The 19,639-nt window shown below is 44.2% G+C and overlaps 1 pseudogene; it reads right to left on the bottom strand.

Annotated features, from left to right (window-relative positions):
- Window positions 1-14,618: 14,618 nt before the first annotated feature.
- On the bottom strand, window positions 14,619-16,994 carry LOC109748304 (uncharacterized; annotated as a pseudogene).
- Window positions 16,995-19,639: the final 2,645 nt, after the last annotated feature.

Raw genomic sequence — 19,639 nt, 5'->3', positions numbered from 1 at the left:
GAAAGCCATTTATGGTCTGAAGCAAGCGTCAAGGAGCTGGAACATTCGTTTTGATGAAGTGGTCAAAGAATTTGGCTTCATCAGGAATGACGAAGAATCTTGTGTTTACAAGAAATTTAGTGGGAGCGCAAAAGCATTTCTAATCTTGTATGTGGATGACATATTATTGATTGGAAATGACGTGAATTTTCTTAGCGAAATAAAAGACTCCTTGAAGAAAAGTTTTTCAATGAAAGACTTAGGCGAAGCGGCATATGTATTGGGCATCAGAATCTATAGAGATAGATCAAAACGCCTGATAGCGCTTAGCCAAAGCACGTACATTGACAAGGTGTTGAAAAGGTTCAACATGGAGAACTCCAAGAAAGGCCTACTCCCCATGTCACCTGGCACAGTGCTTTGCAAAAATCAGAGTCCTCGGACTCTGGATGAGCGAGTACAAATGAATGATGTTCCATATGCCTCGGCAGTTGGTTCTATTATGTATGCCATGCTATGTACAAGACCAGATGTTTCCTATGCGCTAAGTGTTAGCAGCCGGTACCAAAGTGATCCAGGGTTGGAACACTGGGCCGCAGTCAAGGGTATTCTTAAGTACCTCAGAAGGACCAAGGATTTACTCCTTGTGTACGGAGGTGATGAAGAGCTCATTGTAAGTGGTTACACTGATGCAGGCTTCATGACTGACCCAGATGACTTCAAATCTCAATCAGGCTATGTTTTCATATTGAACGGCGGCGCAGTTGATTGGAAAAGTTCCAAACAAAAGACTGTGGCGGATTCTACGACGGAGGCGGAGTATGTTGCCGCTTCAGAAGCCTCCAAGGAGGCGGTATGGATCAAGCAATTTCTTGAAGACCTTGGTGTGGTTCCAAGTGCTCTGGACCCGGTGGAAATCTATTGTGATAATAGTGGCGCCGTGGCTCAGGCAAGGGAGCCAAGTTCGCACCATAAGACAAGACATATTCAACGCAAATATAAACTCATTCGACATCATGTCGAAGAGGGTTTAGTGAAAGTACGCAAAGTTCACACGGATCTGAACGTGTCAGACCCGATGACAAAGCCTCTACCCCGAGCAAAGCATGAGCAGCACCGGATAGCCATTGGTGTTAGGGAAGCCATGTAACTGGATTATGACTCTAGTGCAAGTGGGAGTCTGTAGGAGATATGCCCTAGAGGCAGTAATAACAGTTATTTTGTATCTCCAAAGTTTGTAATGAATGTTTAGCTTCCATGCCATAACTGCAATGATTCCCGAGTCTGCAATATCCACGAGGCTCGGAGGGAAACTCATGTGCACGTGTGGTATACTAAACGGTAAAATGTATTCCTAGTCTTGCCTCTAAGACTGGCTCATGTATTGCATGATGATCCTGTTTTCCTGATCATGGGCATGTCTATGCTGGCAATTCTGAGGGCGCGATGTTGGTAGAACACTTGTGTTGAATCGACCCAAATTGATGTTAAGCTATGAGATACCTTCGTCACAAGTTTATGGTTAATATCATTGAGATAGTTAATGTTTGCATAATTCCTTAGACCATGAGAGTATCAAGTTCCTTCGTGCTTGCTTCGTGAACTTTGGGGTTTGTTAAACGTCATCCGTAACTGGGTGGCTATTACGGCAGCTTTCGGGTTCACGGAAAAGTATAGGAAGTAACAAGATAGCTCAAGATTGGGATTTGCTCCTCCGACGATGGAGAGATATACTCGGGCCCTCTCGGTGTAACGGTATCCATCATCGTCTGGCCAGACACATTGTGATTTGATCACTGGGATGCCGGAACACGGAAACGAGAAAAGAGAACAAAACCGGTAACGAGGTAACTTGCATGGTGGACAAATTGTTCGTCCATGGGCATGCAATAAATCTCACCTCGGGTGTTTGTGACATATCGCGAAGCAACAGGAATAGCTCACTGCAACTGGAGGTTCACTCGAATATTCATTCGTGTGGGTATAGGGGTCAATATGGGTGTCCACGGCTCCGATGTTGATCATTGATCGGAAGGGGTTCCAGGTCATGTCTATACTTCACCGAACCTATAGGGTCACACGCTTAAGGGTCATCTATCTGCTGAATACTAGACAGGGAGTCTGAGAGAAAATCACCGAAAAAGTTTCGGACACCGAAAAGTTTCGGACAGCGGAATCGTACCGCAAAGAGAGGTCATCGGATAAGTTTCGATGATACCGAAAAGTTGTTTCGGGATACACCATTAAGTCAAATTGGTTTCGGCACTTGCCTGATAATTCTTGGAGGATGCCAAAATCATTCTGGAAGCTTTTTGGAATTTTCTGAGATAAAAACCGGAAATGTTCCGGAGCTGCCGGAGCCACTTCAGATGCGTTTCGCACATGAAAATCACTAAAACCGGAATTGTTTCGGAACGCGTTGAAAATCATTTTAGTGGGTACTGGAAATGTTCTTAGCCCACATAAATATTTTCAGTTCGATCAGACGCTGAAAAATGTCGTCGTGAATAGTGAAAATCAGCTTTATGGTTACTTTATGGAAAGCCACCTTTTGGGGCTTTGCTCCAAAAGATCTTGGGGATGACATGGATGGATAGGACCCATTTTTTGGGCCCCTCATGGGGGTGTGGCCGGCCACATGGGGTATCCCCCGTTGGGGACCCTTTTGTTCATTGGTTTCACTTCTAGGTCCTTGTGGAAGGACTTCATTCATGTGCATTTTGGGTTTTTGTGTGAAACTACCCTACCCCTTGGGATTTCCTATAAATAGAGGTGGAGGGGCAGCCCTCCACACTCATCCCTTGCTCTCATACACATGCCATGCATTATCTGGCTTCTTCTCTCCCTCCCACGAAAAGAGTTTCGTAGAGCCGTAAGGCTGTCTGGGTTCCGGCAGGAACTAGTTCTGGACGGCGAAGCCCTGCCGGATAGCTGACACCGTATGTGTGCAACCCCGTAGAGAGATTGTAGTTTCGATCTTTTGCCCGAGGGGCTGTTCGAGTGTCCTCCCGAAGGGCTGTCCGAGTCTCCGTCCGAGTTTCGAGGGTCCTCCCGAAGGGCTGTCCGCGACATTGTCCGGGGGACTGTCCGACCGCCTCCCGAAGGGCTGTCAGGAGAGGGAGTACATCCTCGCGGTTGGGAGGTTGTAAATCCTAGCTGCGGGGATCTGCACCGACGATCTATACCGACTCTTCTTCCGCTGCGCTTCGAGTCGGTACGGATCAGATCAAACCTTGTATGCAGTCTCCATAGTGGTCCTGGGCGTGCTCGCTATACCGAAAATTTTCGTTTTCTGTCGCGTTCCCCTACACATTATGATGCCAGTGCTCATCCAAGGTCCAAAGCAACCCGGGAACGACATCGATGTGTACCTAAGGCCATTAGTTGATGAACTTTTACAGTTGTGGGGCAGACCTGGTGTACGTGTCTGGGATGAGCACAAAGAAGAGGAATTTGACCTACGAGCGTTGCTTTTTGTAACCATCAACGATTGGCCTGCTCTCAGTAACCTTTCGGGACAGACAAATAAGGGATACAATGCATGCACGCACTGCTTACATGAGACTAAAAGTGTACGTTTGGGTAATTGTAAGAAGAACGTGTACCTGGGTCATCGTCGATTTCTTCCCCGAAATCATAACGTAAGAAAGAAAGGCAAGCATTTCAACGGCAAGGCAGATCACCGGCCGAAGCCTGCGGAACGTACTGGTGCTGAGATATTTGATATGGTCAAGGATTTGAAAATCATTTTTGGAAAGGGTCCTGGCGGACAATCAGTTCCGCGGGGAGTTGACGGGCACGCACCCATGTGGAAGAAGAAATCTATATTTTGGGAGCTAGAATATTGGAAAGTCCTAGATGTCCGCTCTGCAATCGACGTGATGCATGTTACGAAGAATATTTGCGTGAACCTGCTAAGCTTCTTGGGCGTGTATGGGAAGACAAATGATACAAAGGAAGAACGGCAGGACCAGCAACTTTTGAAAGACCCAGATGACCGGCATCCGGAATGGTTTCAAGGTCGTGCCAGCTACGCTCTTACCAAAGAAGAGAAGGTCATTTTTTTTGAATGCCTGAGCAGTATGAAGGTCCCGTCTGGCTTCTCGTCGAATATAAAGGGAATAATAAACATGGCGGACAAAAAGTTCCAAAACCTGAAGTCTCATGACTGCCACGTGATTATGACGCAATTGCTTCCGATTGCTTTGAGGGGGCTCCTACCGGAAAATGTTCGAGTAGCCATTGTGAAGCTATGTGCATTCCTCAATGCAATCTCTCAGAAGGTAATCAATCCAGAAGATCTACCACGGTTACAGAACGATGTGGTCCAATGCCTTGTCAGTTTCGAGTTGGTGTTCCCACCATCCTTCTTCGATATTATGACGCACCTCCTGCTCCACCTAGTTGAAGAGATTTCCATTCTCGGTCCTGTATTTCTACACAATATGTTCCCCTTTGAGAGGTTCATGGGAGTATTAAAGAAATATGTTCGTAACCGTGCTAGGCCAGAAGGAAGCATCGTCAAGGGCTATGGAAATGAGGAGGTAATTGAGTTCTGTATTGACTATGTTCTTGACCTTAAGCCGATTGGTATTCCTCAATCGCGGCACGAGGGGAGACTAAGTGGAAAAGGCACGATCAGAAGGAAATCAACGATATGTATGGATGGTCATTCTATGACTGAAGCACACCACACAGTTCTGCAAAATTCCAGCTTGGTGGCTCCGTACTTCGAGCAACACAAGAATATTTTACGCTCGGACAACCCGGGGAAGCCTGAATCCTGGATTAGAAAGGCCCACATGGAGACTTTCGGCAGTTGGTTGCGAAAACATTTAATGAATGACAATGATGTTGGAGATCAGCTGTACATGTTGGCCAAGACACCATCTTCGACTATAACGACTTTCCAAGGGTACGAGATAAATGGGAATACATTTTACACCATCGCCCAAGATAAAAAGAGCACCAACCAAAACAGTGGTGTCCGCTTTGATGCAGCAACCGAGAATGGGCAAAAGGTCACATATTATGGTTACATAGAGGAGATATGGGAACTTGACTATGGACCCTCCTTTAAGGTCCCTTTGTTCCGGTGCAAATGGTTCAAGCTAACAGGAGGTGGGGTAAAGGTGGACGAGCAATACGGAATGACAATGGTGGATTTCAACAATCTTGGTTACCTTGACGAACCATTCGTCCTTGCCAAAGATGTCGCTCAGGTTTTTTATTTTAAGGACATGAGTAGCAAACCGAGGAAACGGAAAGATAAGAAAACGATCAGTACATCATGCGATGATCCAAAGCGCCACATTGTTCTTTCAGGGAAAAGAAACATCGTGGGAGTGGAGGACAAGACAGACATGTCAGAAGATTATAATATGTTTGGTGAAATTCCGCCCTTCAAAGTGAACACTGACCCAAGCATTAAGTTAAATGATGAGGATGCTCCATGGATACGGCACAATCGTAAGCAAGCAGGGACACAAGGGAAGAATTGATGTGTAATAATTTATTGTACCAAACTTTGTTGAATGGATCATGTGAATTAAAACGTACGATGGCGAATCCGGATGATTTGTATTTGGTCGATGAACTGAATGATGTATCAAACCTTTTGTCAAACCTTCAAGGGATCGATGAACTGAATTTTTTGATATATTATTTGTATTTTTAAGATTTTTAAAATGAATTAGTTTTATTTTTCTGAATTTTTTGATATATATTATTTGTATTTTTAAGATTTTAAAATGAATTAGTTTTATTTCATTGAATTTTTTGATATATTATTTCTATTTTAAGATTTTAAAATGAGTTAGTTTTATTTTTCTGAATTTTTTGATATATTATTTGTATTTTTAAGATTTTAAAATGAATTAGTTTATTTTTCTGAATTTTTTGATATATTATTTGTATTTTTAAGATTTCAAAATGAATTAGTTTATTTTTCTGAATTTTTTGATATATTATTTGTATTTTTAAGATTTTAAAATGAATTAGTTTTAGTTTTCTGAATTTTTTGATATATTATTTGTATTTTTAAGATTTTAAAATGAAATAGTTTTACTTTATTGAATTTTTTGATATATTATTTGTATTTTTAAGATTTTAAAATGAATTAGTTTTATTTTATTGAATTTTTTGATATATTATTTCTATTTTTAAGATTTTAAAATGAATTAGTTTTATTTTTCTGAATTTTTTGATATATTATTTGTATTTTTAAGATTTTAAAATGAATTTGTTTTATTTTTCTGAATTTTTTGATATATTATTTGTATTTTTAAGATTTTAAAATGAATAATTTTATTTTTCTGAATTTTTTGATATATTATTTGTATTTTTAAGATTTTAAAATGAATTAGTTTTATTTTATTGAATTTTTTGATATATTATTTGTATTTTTAAGATTTTAAAATGAATTAGTTTTATTTTTCTGAATTTTTTTGATATATTATTTCTATTTTTAAGATTTTAAAATGAATTAGTTTTATTTTTCTGAATTTTTTGATATATAATTTTATTTTTAAGATTTTAAAATGAATTAGTTTTATTTTTCTGAATTTTTTGATATATTATTTGTATTTTCTGAAAAGTATATGAAAAAGGACCTTTAGTACGAACCGCGACTAAAGGCTCTTTCCGCGCGGGAACGAAAGCGGCGCGAAAGAACCTTTAGTCCCGGTTGGGGAGACCAACCGCGACTAAAGGTACCCTTTAGTCGCGGTTGGTGTCCCCAACCGGGACTAAAGGGTACCTTTAGTCGCGGTTGGCGTCCCCAACCGGGACTAATGCTCTGTCTATATATACAGCACTTAGTAAATTTTCCCCCACCTCCCATTCTCCTCTCGACGCCGACGCCCTGCCCCGACGCCGATCGACGCCGACGCCGCTAGGCTGCTGCCCCGACGCCGATCGACGCCGACGCCCTGCCCCGACGCCGACGCCCTGCCCCCAGTGAGCTCCGCCGCCCCCCACTTCCCCTGCCCTTCGCGCCGCCGCCCCTGCCCCCAGTGAGCTCCGCCGCCGCCCCTGGCCTGCCCTGCGCGCCGCCGCCGCCCCTGCCCTGCCCCTGCGCGCCGCCGCCGCCCCTGCCCTGCCCTCCACTGCCCGCCGCCCGCCGCCCCTGCCCCTGCCCGCCGCACGCCGCCCCTGCCCCTGCCCCTGCCCGCCGCACGCCGCCCCTGCCCCTGCCCCTGCCCGCCGCCCGCTGCCCCTGCCCCTGCCCTGCCCGCCGCCCGCCGCCGCCTGCCTGCCGTCCTCCGCCTCCCGCCGCCGCCTGCCGTCCTCCGCCGCCCGCCGCCGCCTGCCGTCAACAAACGGAAAGAGAGAGCAGAGAGGAAAAAGAAAAGGAAAAAGAAAAGGAAAAAGAAAAGGAAAAACAAAATAAGAAAAGGAAAAAGAAAAGGAAGAAGAAAAGGAAGAAGAAAAGGAAAAAGAAATGGAAGAAGAAAAGGAAAAACAAAATAAGAAAAGGAAAAAGAAAAGGAAGAAGAAAAGGAAAAAGAAAATAAGAAAAGGAAAAACAAAATAAGAAAAGGAAAAAGAAAAGGAAGAAGAAAAGGAAAAAGAAAATAAGAAAAGGAAAAAGAAAAGGAAAAACAAAATAAGAAAAGGAAAAAGAAAAGGAAAAACAAAAGGAAAAACAAAATAAGAAAAGGAAAAAGAAAAGGAAGAAGAAAAGGAAAAACAAAAGGAAGAAGAAAAGGAAAAACAAAATAAGAAAAGGAAGAAGAAAAGGAAAAAGAAAAGGAAGAAGAAAAGGAAGAAGAAAAGGAAGAAGAAAAGGAAAAAGAAAAGGAAGAAGAAAAGGAAAAACAAAATAAGAAAAGGAAAAACAGAAGGAAAAACAAAATACTTGGCAGTGCTCAAACAAAAACTTCTATGCAAATTAGTGCTCAATAATCTTATTTTTTTAATTCCTCCTCCTCTATCTCCCCTTAATCTTGTTTTTTAATTCCTTTATACTTAATTAATTTTTACTACATGCAGGAGTGACATATGGCGGACGATAGAGCCGAGCCGCTTAGGGATCCGGAGGCTGAACGTTATTTAATGGGCATCATAAACAACGAGATTCCTTATGTGCCGGGCTCAGAATATGAGCAAGAAGAGGATGTAGTCTCTTCTTTTCTGAACCTTGACGGTGGAACAGACATTGTCGATGATCAAGAAGGTGAAGGAACGGACATTGTCGACGGAGGTCAACCGTCAACAAACGACGATCTCGAATTGCAAGTAGCAACCACCTCCGGCGAGGTATATATATACATTGAGCCTCTCGTGATACAAACTTACTGAAATGTGAATACATATGTATTAACGCGCGCGACTCTCTTTCTTTTTTTAGCCCTCTGCCGGATCGAGTACGACAAAGCGTGGCAAATCCAAGGCGATGAACAGGAGAAACATATGCCATTGATTTTGTCAGTGAAACCGGCAAGCCCCTACAGCACACCTCAAAGTTTATCATCCAATGCGGAGTCGTTGTTAGAGACAACGTCCCGATCACCATCCAGGAATGGAAGGAGCCAAAGAAGGCACGTCTTGGTTTCAGTTTTGTCGACAAGAGAACGAAAAAGGATTGCTGGAGAAAGCTTATGGAACATTTCATTCTACCTCCGGAATACAACAAAGTCGATGAATTCGGTAACGAGGTTCCGGGTGGACGTGAGAGGAGGAGGCTAGTTAAAGAGTTCGCTCTTCAGAAGATGGGCGAAGCATTCCGGAACTTCAAGAAAAATTTAACCCGTGACTATGTCAACAAGGGCAAGACTCCGGATTTCAATGGACAACATGAGAAACTGAAAGATGATTGGCCAGAATTTGTGAGGCAAAAGAAATTGGAGCATTTCAAGGAAATATCGAAAAAAATAAGGATAATGCGAGTAAGAAAAAGTTCCATCATATTATGGGGCCAGGAGGATACCGCCTTTCGGAGCCTAAGTGGCAGAAGATGGAGGAGGACCTGAGGGTGCGAGGAATCCCTCTAGGTACAGAGGGATGGGACCCAAGGGCCAAAAGCTGGTGGTACGGGCATGGGGGATCGCTAGACCCGGAGACAGGGGTGTGTGTTCACCGGAAGAAAAAGTTTGCTCCCACCGAAGCCCTTATTGACGCAATGACCCAAGCTCAAGAGGGCTTGATCAAGTTCAACAGAGAGAAAGACGCACTGACAACAGCCCTCGGGAATGATGAACACGGAGGACGTGTACGAGGCAAAGGCAGAATTCCGTGGAAAGTAGGGTTTTCCCAGGACAATGACCCGTACTGTTACAGAAGCCGTAAGAGAAAGACGGACCGGGATGCAGATCTTTTGGCGAAGTTTGCATCGGAACTCCATGAGTTGAAGCAGACCGTGCATGAACTAGTAAAAGAAAAATCGGCTGCAGGGCCGCATGAAGATCATGAAGCGGATCGCGGAAGCCAGCAGCGGAGAAGCAGCGTGGCTTCCACGGATGCCCCGCCTGGTGCTAATGCACCGATGATCGAGATTCGTGCACCGGAGCCTCACTACCCCGTGGATGATGTAAAGGAGATGAAAGAATGTGATCTGCATTATCCCGTGGGGAACGTTTCCACGAAGGTAGCTACCGGCAGTGCTTTACCCTGTACACCTGGAGCACTCCACCACAACAACCCCATTGCATATGGCTATGCTCGTGTCACGGTGGAAGACATAGTCCAAGAGTTTGAGGACCTGGAGATTGACAAAGCTACACCCGAAGGGGAGAGAAGACTTGGAGATGTCAAGCGCCAGATCATTCTATGGAAAAAGAAGTACATAGTGTTTCCAGGCGAGGCGCCAAGGCTAACAAGTCCACCCCCCTTCGATGGTGGTGGTGGTGGTGGTGGTGGCGGTGGTGGTGGTCGTGGTGGTTCACCTACACCTCCTTCACGCCATTCGACGCCGTCCCCCGATCCACAACCTCCGGCGGGTAAGGAGCCGCCGCCCCCCAATCCTCCTCCGGCGGGTACGACGCCCCCCAATCCTCCTTCGGCGGGTACGACGCCCCCCAATTCACCTCCGGCGAAGAAGCAGAAGCAGGCGGACAGCAAGGAAACCCGCTCCTGGACTATTAACCCGGACCCTTATGTACCTAAGACCACAAGGGTACCGGAGTCATCACTGAAGCCTCTCCTCCCAAGGCCTTGGGAACTTAGTGAAGCTGAAACCAAATTGGCTGCGTCTGCTGATTATGAGAAATGGAAGGCGGATACGAAGGCGATAAAAGAGCCTGAGCCCAAGCAAGTATTCACTGAGAAGCAAAAGAAGTGGGCTAAGGATTTTTTGACGACACCGTCCCAAGCCGAGCTGAATATGCCTGACGACTATGGACATGAACTTCGTAGGCAAGAAAAAATATTGAAGGAGGAGAAAGAAGAAAGTAAAAAAAGCGGGAAACAAGTTGACCAGCTCGGGATGCAGAATAAACAATCGATCCCCCCGCTCATAGTGAAAGCCAGTCCGAAAGAGGACCCCGAGGTCATAGCAGTTGCGGCAGCACTTGGATTGACTGTAGCGAGTGCCATGAAACAAGCGTCCGAGATGGGTAAAATTTGACTCTTCGTGCCTTCTTAGGCCTTGAGGATGCGCCAGTATGTGAGATAGCATTACAATATGTGCGGAATGGGCCTCTCGTCGAGCCTGCACGGGAAAAGAGTCTACCACCACAAATGCGAAATCTGCTACGTTGGTACAAGCAATTCATAACATGGGCCGACAAAGAATATGTTTATGCGGATGTTACAGAGGAGCATCACACCAAACGGTACTCTGTACAAGTTCATATGAGTGAATTGTTCCAGCTGTTCAATCTGCGCGAGCTCGACAAATCTATGCTGAGTTGCTACGTTCTGTAAGTGATTTATTTCTACCTCATCTCGTTCTTCATTGCCTGCACTATATATATATATATATATATATATATATATATATATATATATATATATATTGTCCTAACTATATTGTTTATGCAGATTCAAGATTTGGGAATGCAAAATAAGAAACATCCATGATGTTGGGTTCATTGACCCACATATCGTTAATGGACATGTGTTACAAAATCACCCCGAAGACGTGGAGAAAGACTTGTACAAGTTTCTTAGAAAGCATCAACTCAAAAGTCATATTCTATTTCCTTACCATTTTGGGTGAGTGTTTCTCTCTTGTGCCCATTCTCTTTTGTTTACTCCATGCATGGTATGTCTAATCGATGAGTTATGCATGACTGTGCATGTAACGTGTCCGCAGGTTCCACTGGATTCTGCTAAATATTGAACTTCACACCTCCAGAGTTCTAATCATGGACTCTATGGATTCGGATCCAAAGCGTTGGGCCGACATGAGAAAAATGCTGCAAAAGTAATTATTTTCAATCATTTGAGCTCTATATCGATCGGTCTCTTTCGTTCATTTCCTAATATCAAGTAACTAATAACTCCCTTGTTCATTTAATTTTCTTTGCCCTGTAGGGTTTGGAGACGGTTCTCAGAAGAAATTGTCGGTGAATTCAAACATGAGCTAGATTTTAGAAGGTTAGTTAATGTGGATAAGCAGCCACCGGGGACCAATCTATGTGGATACTATGTTTGTGAGAACATCCGGAGACACACCTCTGAGCGGAAGGCATCGGATAGCGTGCGGAAGGCGACGGATAACTTGCGGAGGAGACTTAGTCCAGAAGCTCGCTTCCGACCAATTCAAGATGAATTAGCAGGATTTTTCATGAGGGAAGTCATCAATCCTAAAGGAGAACACTATACCGAGGACGAAGAAATTTATATGCATACCCGAGATTGAAACTTGTTCGAAGTTGTATATGGTCATCCATCCTAATTGTGTATGGAAACTTGTTCGAAGTTGTATATGGTCACCCGAGATTGAATATATATTATATATTCCTCTTGAATTCTTCTTGTTTGAAATTTCATATGCATGTATATAGTAGCGTAGAATATGTGTACTGAAACTTCATCAAAATTAAAATAAAACACAAAATAAAATATAAAAGAAATAAAACACTACAAATTAAAAAGAAACCAGGTTTAGGGGGGCTAAAACCCTAAACCTGCGGAGGAGGCCTTTAGTCCCGGTTAGCCACGAGAACCGGGACTAAAGGTCCTCCGCCCCGACGGACTCCTGGCGCCCACGTGGACGGGCCTTTAGTCGCGGTTCGTAAGAGGCGCGACTAAAGGGGGGGGGGCCTTTAGTCGCGCATATTTAGTCCTGGTTGCACAGCCGGGATTAATGGCCTTTGCGAACCGGGACTAAAGGCCTATTCTCTACCAGTGATGGTCAAGTACCAGAATGAGTGGAGGTATCTAATAAACCACTCGTCTCCTTAGATGAGAGTAAGAGGGGGAGAATTCTGGTCGCATGAGATTAAGTTCTCATATGTTTCAGCGGAAACATGGGAGATTGACTCCTCGATCAGTAAATATGATTCAACCTCGGGTTGAATGACACCTGAGGGATGCGCGGCATCCAAAGTCCAACACATATGTGCACACATTTTTAGGTGTTGGGAAATTGAAACACCTTGACTCCGTTGTTGTGGGAAATCACAAGGAGTTAAGAGGCGTAGTAAGAATTCCACAATGATATTGATTCATGAGAATCGTATATGAGAAAGTCTACATATGTCGACATAAAATTCTTCTTGAGAATTGCTAGAATCCTTTTGGGCCCTGAACCAAAATCCATGGAAAGTGTTGTCTGCACTTATATTGGTTCAAATGAAAGGAAGCAATTAAGGAAGAGTGGCACTCGCTCATCAAAAGAGCGGTATTTACCATTGTAAAACCTGCTCCTCATAAGTATCTTCCAGAGGGAAGAGAAGTGAATTTTCGTTTGGAAACGAAAATAAATGAGGTGGTGAGAAAGCGAGGCTTGTAGCACAAGGGTTTTTCGCAGAGACCCGGCATCAGTTACGATGTAGCATACCTTTTTGGTATAAGTGGAATTATGTTTCGATTTAATGGCAGTACAGATCCATACGGTTGATGTATGTAATGTCTACATACTCCATAAGTCAATTAGTTTGGATGTATATATTGAAGTCATTGAATGACTTGATAGTCTGAATCCAAAGGTAAATCGCAACATGCATGTGTGGAACTTCTGAAGTCATTCTATGACTTGAAGTAGTCGGAGATTTGTGTGGTGCAACCGACTAAGTGGGTTATTCCTTGACAAGGATTACTCTCATACTAATGATTGTTGACGTGTATTCATGAAGAAATCCTGGGTTGGATTTTACATCACCTTAATTTGTGGTGTTGATGATCTTATCATCAAAGTCTATATAAGACATAAAATACACACAATCATGTTAAGACGGATATTTGAGTTAAACCAAATTATGCTAAGCTTATGACTTGAGCATATCCCCCTAAGATATCAGTCTTCATATATCCGAAAGTATTGAAGAAATTCAATATGGGTATATTATATCAAAGACACATATGGTCATATTATACCTAATATGGGATACAAATCCTATAGACATAGGGGAGATGGTGAAGTGATAGTGGGGCATGAATTTCCATATCTAAATACCATCCAAGCACTCGTATATCTTGCAAAATATGTCAGGCCTGGCACTATAATTTTTGGCAATTTATTAAGAGCGCAATTCCCTGAAAGGTATAAGGTTTGTGTAAGGAATATCCTGGGATATATCCAGGGCACGAAGGGTCTTGATCAATTTCATTCGAAAAATCAAGATGACACCATGGTTTGATATATTGATAGTAGCTAATTATCTGATCCCACAATGCCATATCAAAGACTGGGTTTGCTGGAAGAGTACTTTGAAGGAAGTATTCAGAATAGACTCTAAACGAGTCCTTCCAGTGATCGTTCTATTTCATTTGAAGCATCAGAAAATGTGGATGACTTCATAGAATGATTGGCCACATGTGAAATCATGTGGAGATTATCATTATCTACCAAGATAATTTCACTTGTATTGCTTATGGGTTATATTTATCCTTGTGAATTACAGAAATGTAAGAGGATAGTATGCAAACAGATTATTGTGATATTCACAATATCTCTATCAATGTTTACATTCCAGAACTAGGTTCGTGGAATTGGTATGAGATATTCTTGAGGTTTGCAAAGTTCAGGGGGAGTAAAATCCCAAGTTATAACCCGTTGGTGATCCTCAAATCACTCATATTGTACTCTTTTTCCCTTTATGAGTTTTCCATGATGGTTTCTCATATAAGGTTTTTAACGAGACAATATAAATACAAGTGCGGATATATGCCATATTGGTTTCTCCTTATATTTTCCCACTGGGTTTTAAAGGAGTTTTCGATGGCATATTATTATAAGGTTTCTCCTCAATTTTTCCCACAGGGTTTTTGGAGGAGTTTTCAGTTTGCAATATACATATGACGAATTGCTCAAGGAGGAGTGTTGAGAAATAAAAACATGTGATCAATTGTGTGGGAGGGATGCTCACAGGAGGTGTCTGTTGGGGAAGAGGTGTCTCCCCAACACACCCCTTCACCATGTATATAAGTGGGTCTCCCACATTGCAATGGAACTAGTGGATCATTTGGACTCTTCATGTGTCTCTTTTACTTTCACTCTATAACAGTTTTCATCAGATGGGCCATGCATGTGCTTAATTTATGTCATCCAATGGCACGTCCTCTTGGAGTCCACTGTCGCAGCTGTAATCGCCGTAGATTCGGTCCTCCTCCAGATTATCCAAATGCAAGGTTATATAGTAGCTGTCAGAGATCATTTCATTGTTGGCGCGTTGTCTTTCATCGCAGAGCATCTTCTCAAACTCTTTGTCACGCCCCAGGAAACTCTCCTTTGTCGGGTGCACGATGGTCCTCCCTCTGAATTCACAGTAAAGGCAACGGACTTGCTCTGCCATGCATACACACAGACACGGACTTTATTATATGGGTGAGATTTAACCAAGTCTCAATCAAGTGACATAACATTAAGAGAAAAAAACTGGAAAGAAATTTTTGCACGAATATCAATGTATGATATCACGGATATAGCATCAACTGAGACTTAGCAAGACTTTATTATATATATAGTTTTGGATTGTATAAAAACTAGACTGATGACATAGTGCAAAGTTAAACGATAGCTAGATAGCATAATACCAGTGCCTGGAAGTGGCATAGCCACAGGACAGCACAACAACACCTCCTTAGAGCCGACGTTGCTACACTCGGCAAAGAAGAGCTCTGGAGATGTGCCTGCTGCGGTTTGGGTGGCGAGGAAGTTGATGTGAGAGCAACGGCACGTGCCATCGAAGGGCTTCGTTGGGTTCGCACAGCCACCCGCGTACTCATTGACACCGCAGACAACATGGACCTCGTAGCTGGGTTGTACCTGCAAGCAATCAAGTTGTTGCAGATTGTTTTGATGATGTACATCCAGAGCAAGTCGATCTGTGTAAAAGAGCAAGCAAATTATTACCTGGCTTTTCTCATTACATCATTGTAAGCCCACGAGCCTAACACGTTGGTGTTTTTTGCTTCTTGTGCAGGTTTGTAGTTGGCAAGAGCTTGGAAGTAGCCCGGAAACAGTGGGCGGACGTTGGCAGGTTCATTGTGCTCGAGGAGATCTGAGAAGCCTTTGAGCATGGAATTAGATGGTCCGAGGAAGTGGGCCTGTTCAAGAGGTTTGGGGTGGCGTGCGGCATTGGCAGCAGCCGCGTAGGCTTCGGATTCTTCCACACCACCATCGCGATCATCGGCATTTTGGAGATAGGCCCCGGCCAGCTGCAGTCGTTGCATGGCTTCGCCGGCGTGAGGGTGGGGTGGCGTGTGCAGAGGAAGGAGATGAGGCCATATAGGGACCGGAGTGCGATCCGCAGCAGGGCTCGGGTGCTGATGGCCTCGACTTCGATCTTTTTCTCTAGCTTTAGAGGGTAGGCTCGGGCATACCAGAGGGTATTGATGATGATGTTGGAGACGGGGTCCAACGGCCCATAGCAGTGGCCGGCGTGGAGCAAGCTGTAATCGTACTGGTGCGAGCCCCGCAGCTTGTCCTTGGGCAGCCAGGCAAGGGCCTCCAGATAGTATCCATGGATGGTGGCGAGAAGCACACGCCTCAGAGTCGGCAGAAGCGGCACTTGCAGCTCCATCTCCGGATGGTTATTCAGGTTGCCATGGCGTTTAGAGGCAAGCTCCCAGGCTTCCTCCAGGACAAGAGTAGGCGGTTCAGGTTGCTCAAGTAGTGCCCAGATGTCGATGATCAGAGCGGGGTCTCGGGCTGCGTAGGGTGATGAAAGCAGTGTGTTGATCTTGCACAGAGAAGGGGACAGTATCTTCCACGCCAGAGCAAACTTGTGCGGGTCGTGGTGCTGGGCGGCGGCGGCGGCACACCTGAGCACCATTCCGACGGCGGCCGCGGTCGTGTCAGACAGAAACCCGAAGGTCCGCTCCATCCCGCGGTGCTGGATGACGAGCCCGGCGGCCACGAGGGGGTCCAGATCGGCCTTGTTGAGATACCACACGGCCCTGTAGTTGGTGAGGTAGGGGAAGAGGGCCACCAGGAAGGCGACGAGGCCGTCGACCGACCGCTCGAAAATGCACCGTAGCATCGGCCTCCGACGACCACGCGAGTAGTCCTCCTCTTCCTCCTCCACCGCTAGGGCCAGCTCGGTTTGGGCGATTGCTTCGCTCACGACGATGTTGGAGACCGGATCTAGTAGGCCAAAGCAGAAGCCTTCGTCGACGATTTTCACCCGCTCGTAGTGGCGCTGGATCTTGGCGATGAGCTCCTTTTTCATCCCCCGTTCCAGATCTTGGTCCGCCGCTAGTTCGTCGTCCCAATTACCTAGATTGTCTGGACCATAGATCCGTTGCTGGGTTATGGGGTCATCAGGGACAGTGCCGGTGGTGCCGGTGCTGGTCTGGCCGCTGCCGAAGCTAAGGCCGCAGCAAAGGCGGCTGCCGCCGGTGCCAAGGCTCCACATAGCAAGATTTCGGTAGGATGCGTAGTGGTCCGCTTGTGGAGGCGGCGGCATCCCTCCCTCTATTTTATTTACCCTAGCTAGTTTTCCATCTGTCCTGTGGGCTGTCTTTATGGGTGTTTTTTTAATATATATACTAGTACTATAACTTTGTGTTTTCTCCAGGTTTTCGATATTGGTTATGTGTTTCCAAATTGTAACAAATACGCATGTGGTTTGTTGCGAATTCACACGACAAAAATGTTGCAAGGTTTTCCCATACCCAAATGATAAGTGCCAGAAATACACATGCGTTTTTTTTTGTGAATTCACATGCTAGATGTTGCAAGGTTTTTCAATACCCAAATGATAAGTGTCACACGTGTGAACGAAGCAATCCGGTCTTGATGTTTTTTATAAGGGATAATTGGTTTTATACCCTTAGTTGTGCCCCCCTCGTCAGGATTGCCCCTAGTTTTTAGAACACGTGGTCTTGCCCAACCCAGTTTGACCGTCTTGTGCTTTTTGCCCTTTGACCGTTTGACCGTCACTTTCAAAACTTCATACTAATTCATGCTAAATCAAAACAAATGCAAATAAGATACCAAAATATTCGAAAAACATCACATGTATGTCAATGTCACTTGCATTCATGAGAAAAGTGTTGGTAAGTGCCCATCCGAGTTTTAGCTCTTATGATACCACCATGAACAGCAAAATCTAAAAAACCAAAAATTCAAAAAAAAGTTGGTGGCAAAGAATGACAAATGTTTTAAGTGCTTGCCAAGTTTCATCACTTGTTTTTTTTTGCCACGACTTCCATGAATGTCATTCTCTGTGGAAATTTGGCAAGCACTTAAAACATTTGTCATTCTTTGCCACCAACTTTTTACTGATTTTTTTGAATTGTTTTAGATTTTAATGTTCATGGTGGTATCATAAGAGCTAAAACACTGATGGGCACTTACCAACACTTTTCTCATGAATGCAAGTGACATTGACATACAGGTGATGTTTTTCCGAATATTTTGGTATCTTATTTGCATTTTTCTAATTTAGGGATGAATTAGTTATGAAGTTTTCAAAGTGACAGTCAAACGGTCAAAGGGCAAAAGCACAAGACGACCAAAGTGGGTTGGGCAAGACCACGTGTTTTCAGAATCTAGGGGCAATCCTGACAAGGGGGACACAACTAAGGGAATAAAACCAATTATCCCTTTTTACAACTAAAGTTGCATCCAAGAAGAAAACACAAACCCCCCCAAAAACTGAAACTTGTCATTAAAAGAAACTTGTCATGCTTGACAACTAAAATTATCATCCTCGCGTCATTAAACTTGCCGTTAAAAACTTTTAGAGTTTTCATGTGTTCGTACCACACGTGTGACACTTATCAGGGTCCTTTTCGATAATGTTTTTACGTGCTTTACAAAATGTTGAAACATGTGTATAGTTTGTTCTAATAGTTTGTGATTTTAAAAAAAAAATAGGTGGTGATTTAAGTTGTAAACGTATCTGCTGCAATTTTTTGTTGCTTAATCACTTTTTAGTTGATTGATACAAATACATGTTTTTTGTTGTAATAGTGGGTGATTTTTGATGAAATTGTGGGTGATTGATGCAAATACGTGCTTGTTGCGGAGCTATGGGATGAAATTTTCAACCTACCCACCACCCATCTGATTGCAAAATTCATCCTAAAATTTAATCAATCACCCACCACTCTCGGCCAAGCGAGCCGAGCGTAGTACAAAGCAACTCCTCAAGACCAACATCACCACACTCGGCCCGCTCGTCCTACCCATGTCAGATCGGCTCCGCTTCCTCACCACCATCGTGCTCAAGAAGGTCTTCCGTACCCAGGTGAAGGCGTACCTGCCGGACTTCAACAACGTGCTCGAGCACTTCCGCATCCACGCCGGCGGCAGGGGTGTCCCTGACGAGCTTGAGAACAGCCTCAAGCTCAACCCCTGGCACATTGAGCCTTCACGAATGACGCTCTACAGATTTCGGCAACACCTCCTGTCGTGGTTCTAAGACTGATAGTAGAAAGGGGGTAGGTATGAGGAGGCAAGGTCTCTGCTATGGTGAAGTTGTACACACAATGCTTACGAGTTCAGGCCCTTCACGGTGGAAGTAATAGCCCTACGTCTCGGTGCCCGGAGGCGGTCGACTGGATTATATGTGTGTTGAGTTACAGGGGTGCGAACCCTTGTCCCTGAGGGGGGGTGGCTTATATAGAGTTCGCCAGGCCCCTCCAGCCCTCAGTTACACAGGGTTTAAGGTACATTAAGATAGGACATTTCTGGTAACGCCAGTGATAAAGTGACATAAATGACCATTAAGTCTACAGAGTAAACGCCCGACCGTTGCTATGCAGAGTGGCTTTAGGTCTTCTGGTCGTCGGGTGACAATAGATATGGTCGAGTGGATGATGGTATCCCTTGAATGCTTCTGTCTTTAGGCTGATGTCCTAGGGGAAGGTGTCTAGGTCAGGCCTATGACCCTACCCTAGGTACATGGCTTCATCACCTCCAGCAACTCGCTTTGGTACGAGCTCGCACTACTAGGAAATACCTTATAGGTAGAACCTTCATAGTAGCTAGGGGTACATTACTTTATTTTGGCAAATTCTAGTAATTAATTTACATATAAATAACTAAACTTTGAGAAGTTTAACTAGAAGTTTTTCATGATGACCTTTATTTGGTTCTATAGAT

Source organism: Aegilops tauschii, chromosome 6, assembly GCF_002575655.3.
Source record: "Aegilops tauschii subsp. strangulata cultivar AL8/78 chromosome 6, Aet v6.0, whole genome shotgun sequence".
Lineage (NCBI taxonomy): Eukaryota > Viridiplantae > Streptophyta > Magnoliopsida > Poales > Poaceae > Aegilops > Aegilops tauschii.
The sequence above is the reverse complement of the archived record's forward strand: the minus strand, read 5'-3'. Positions and strand labels throughout refer to the sequence as shown.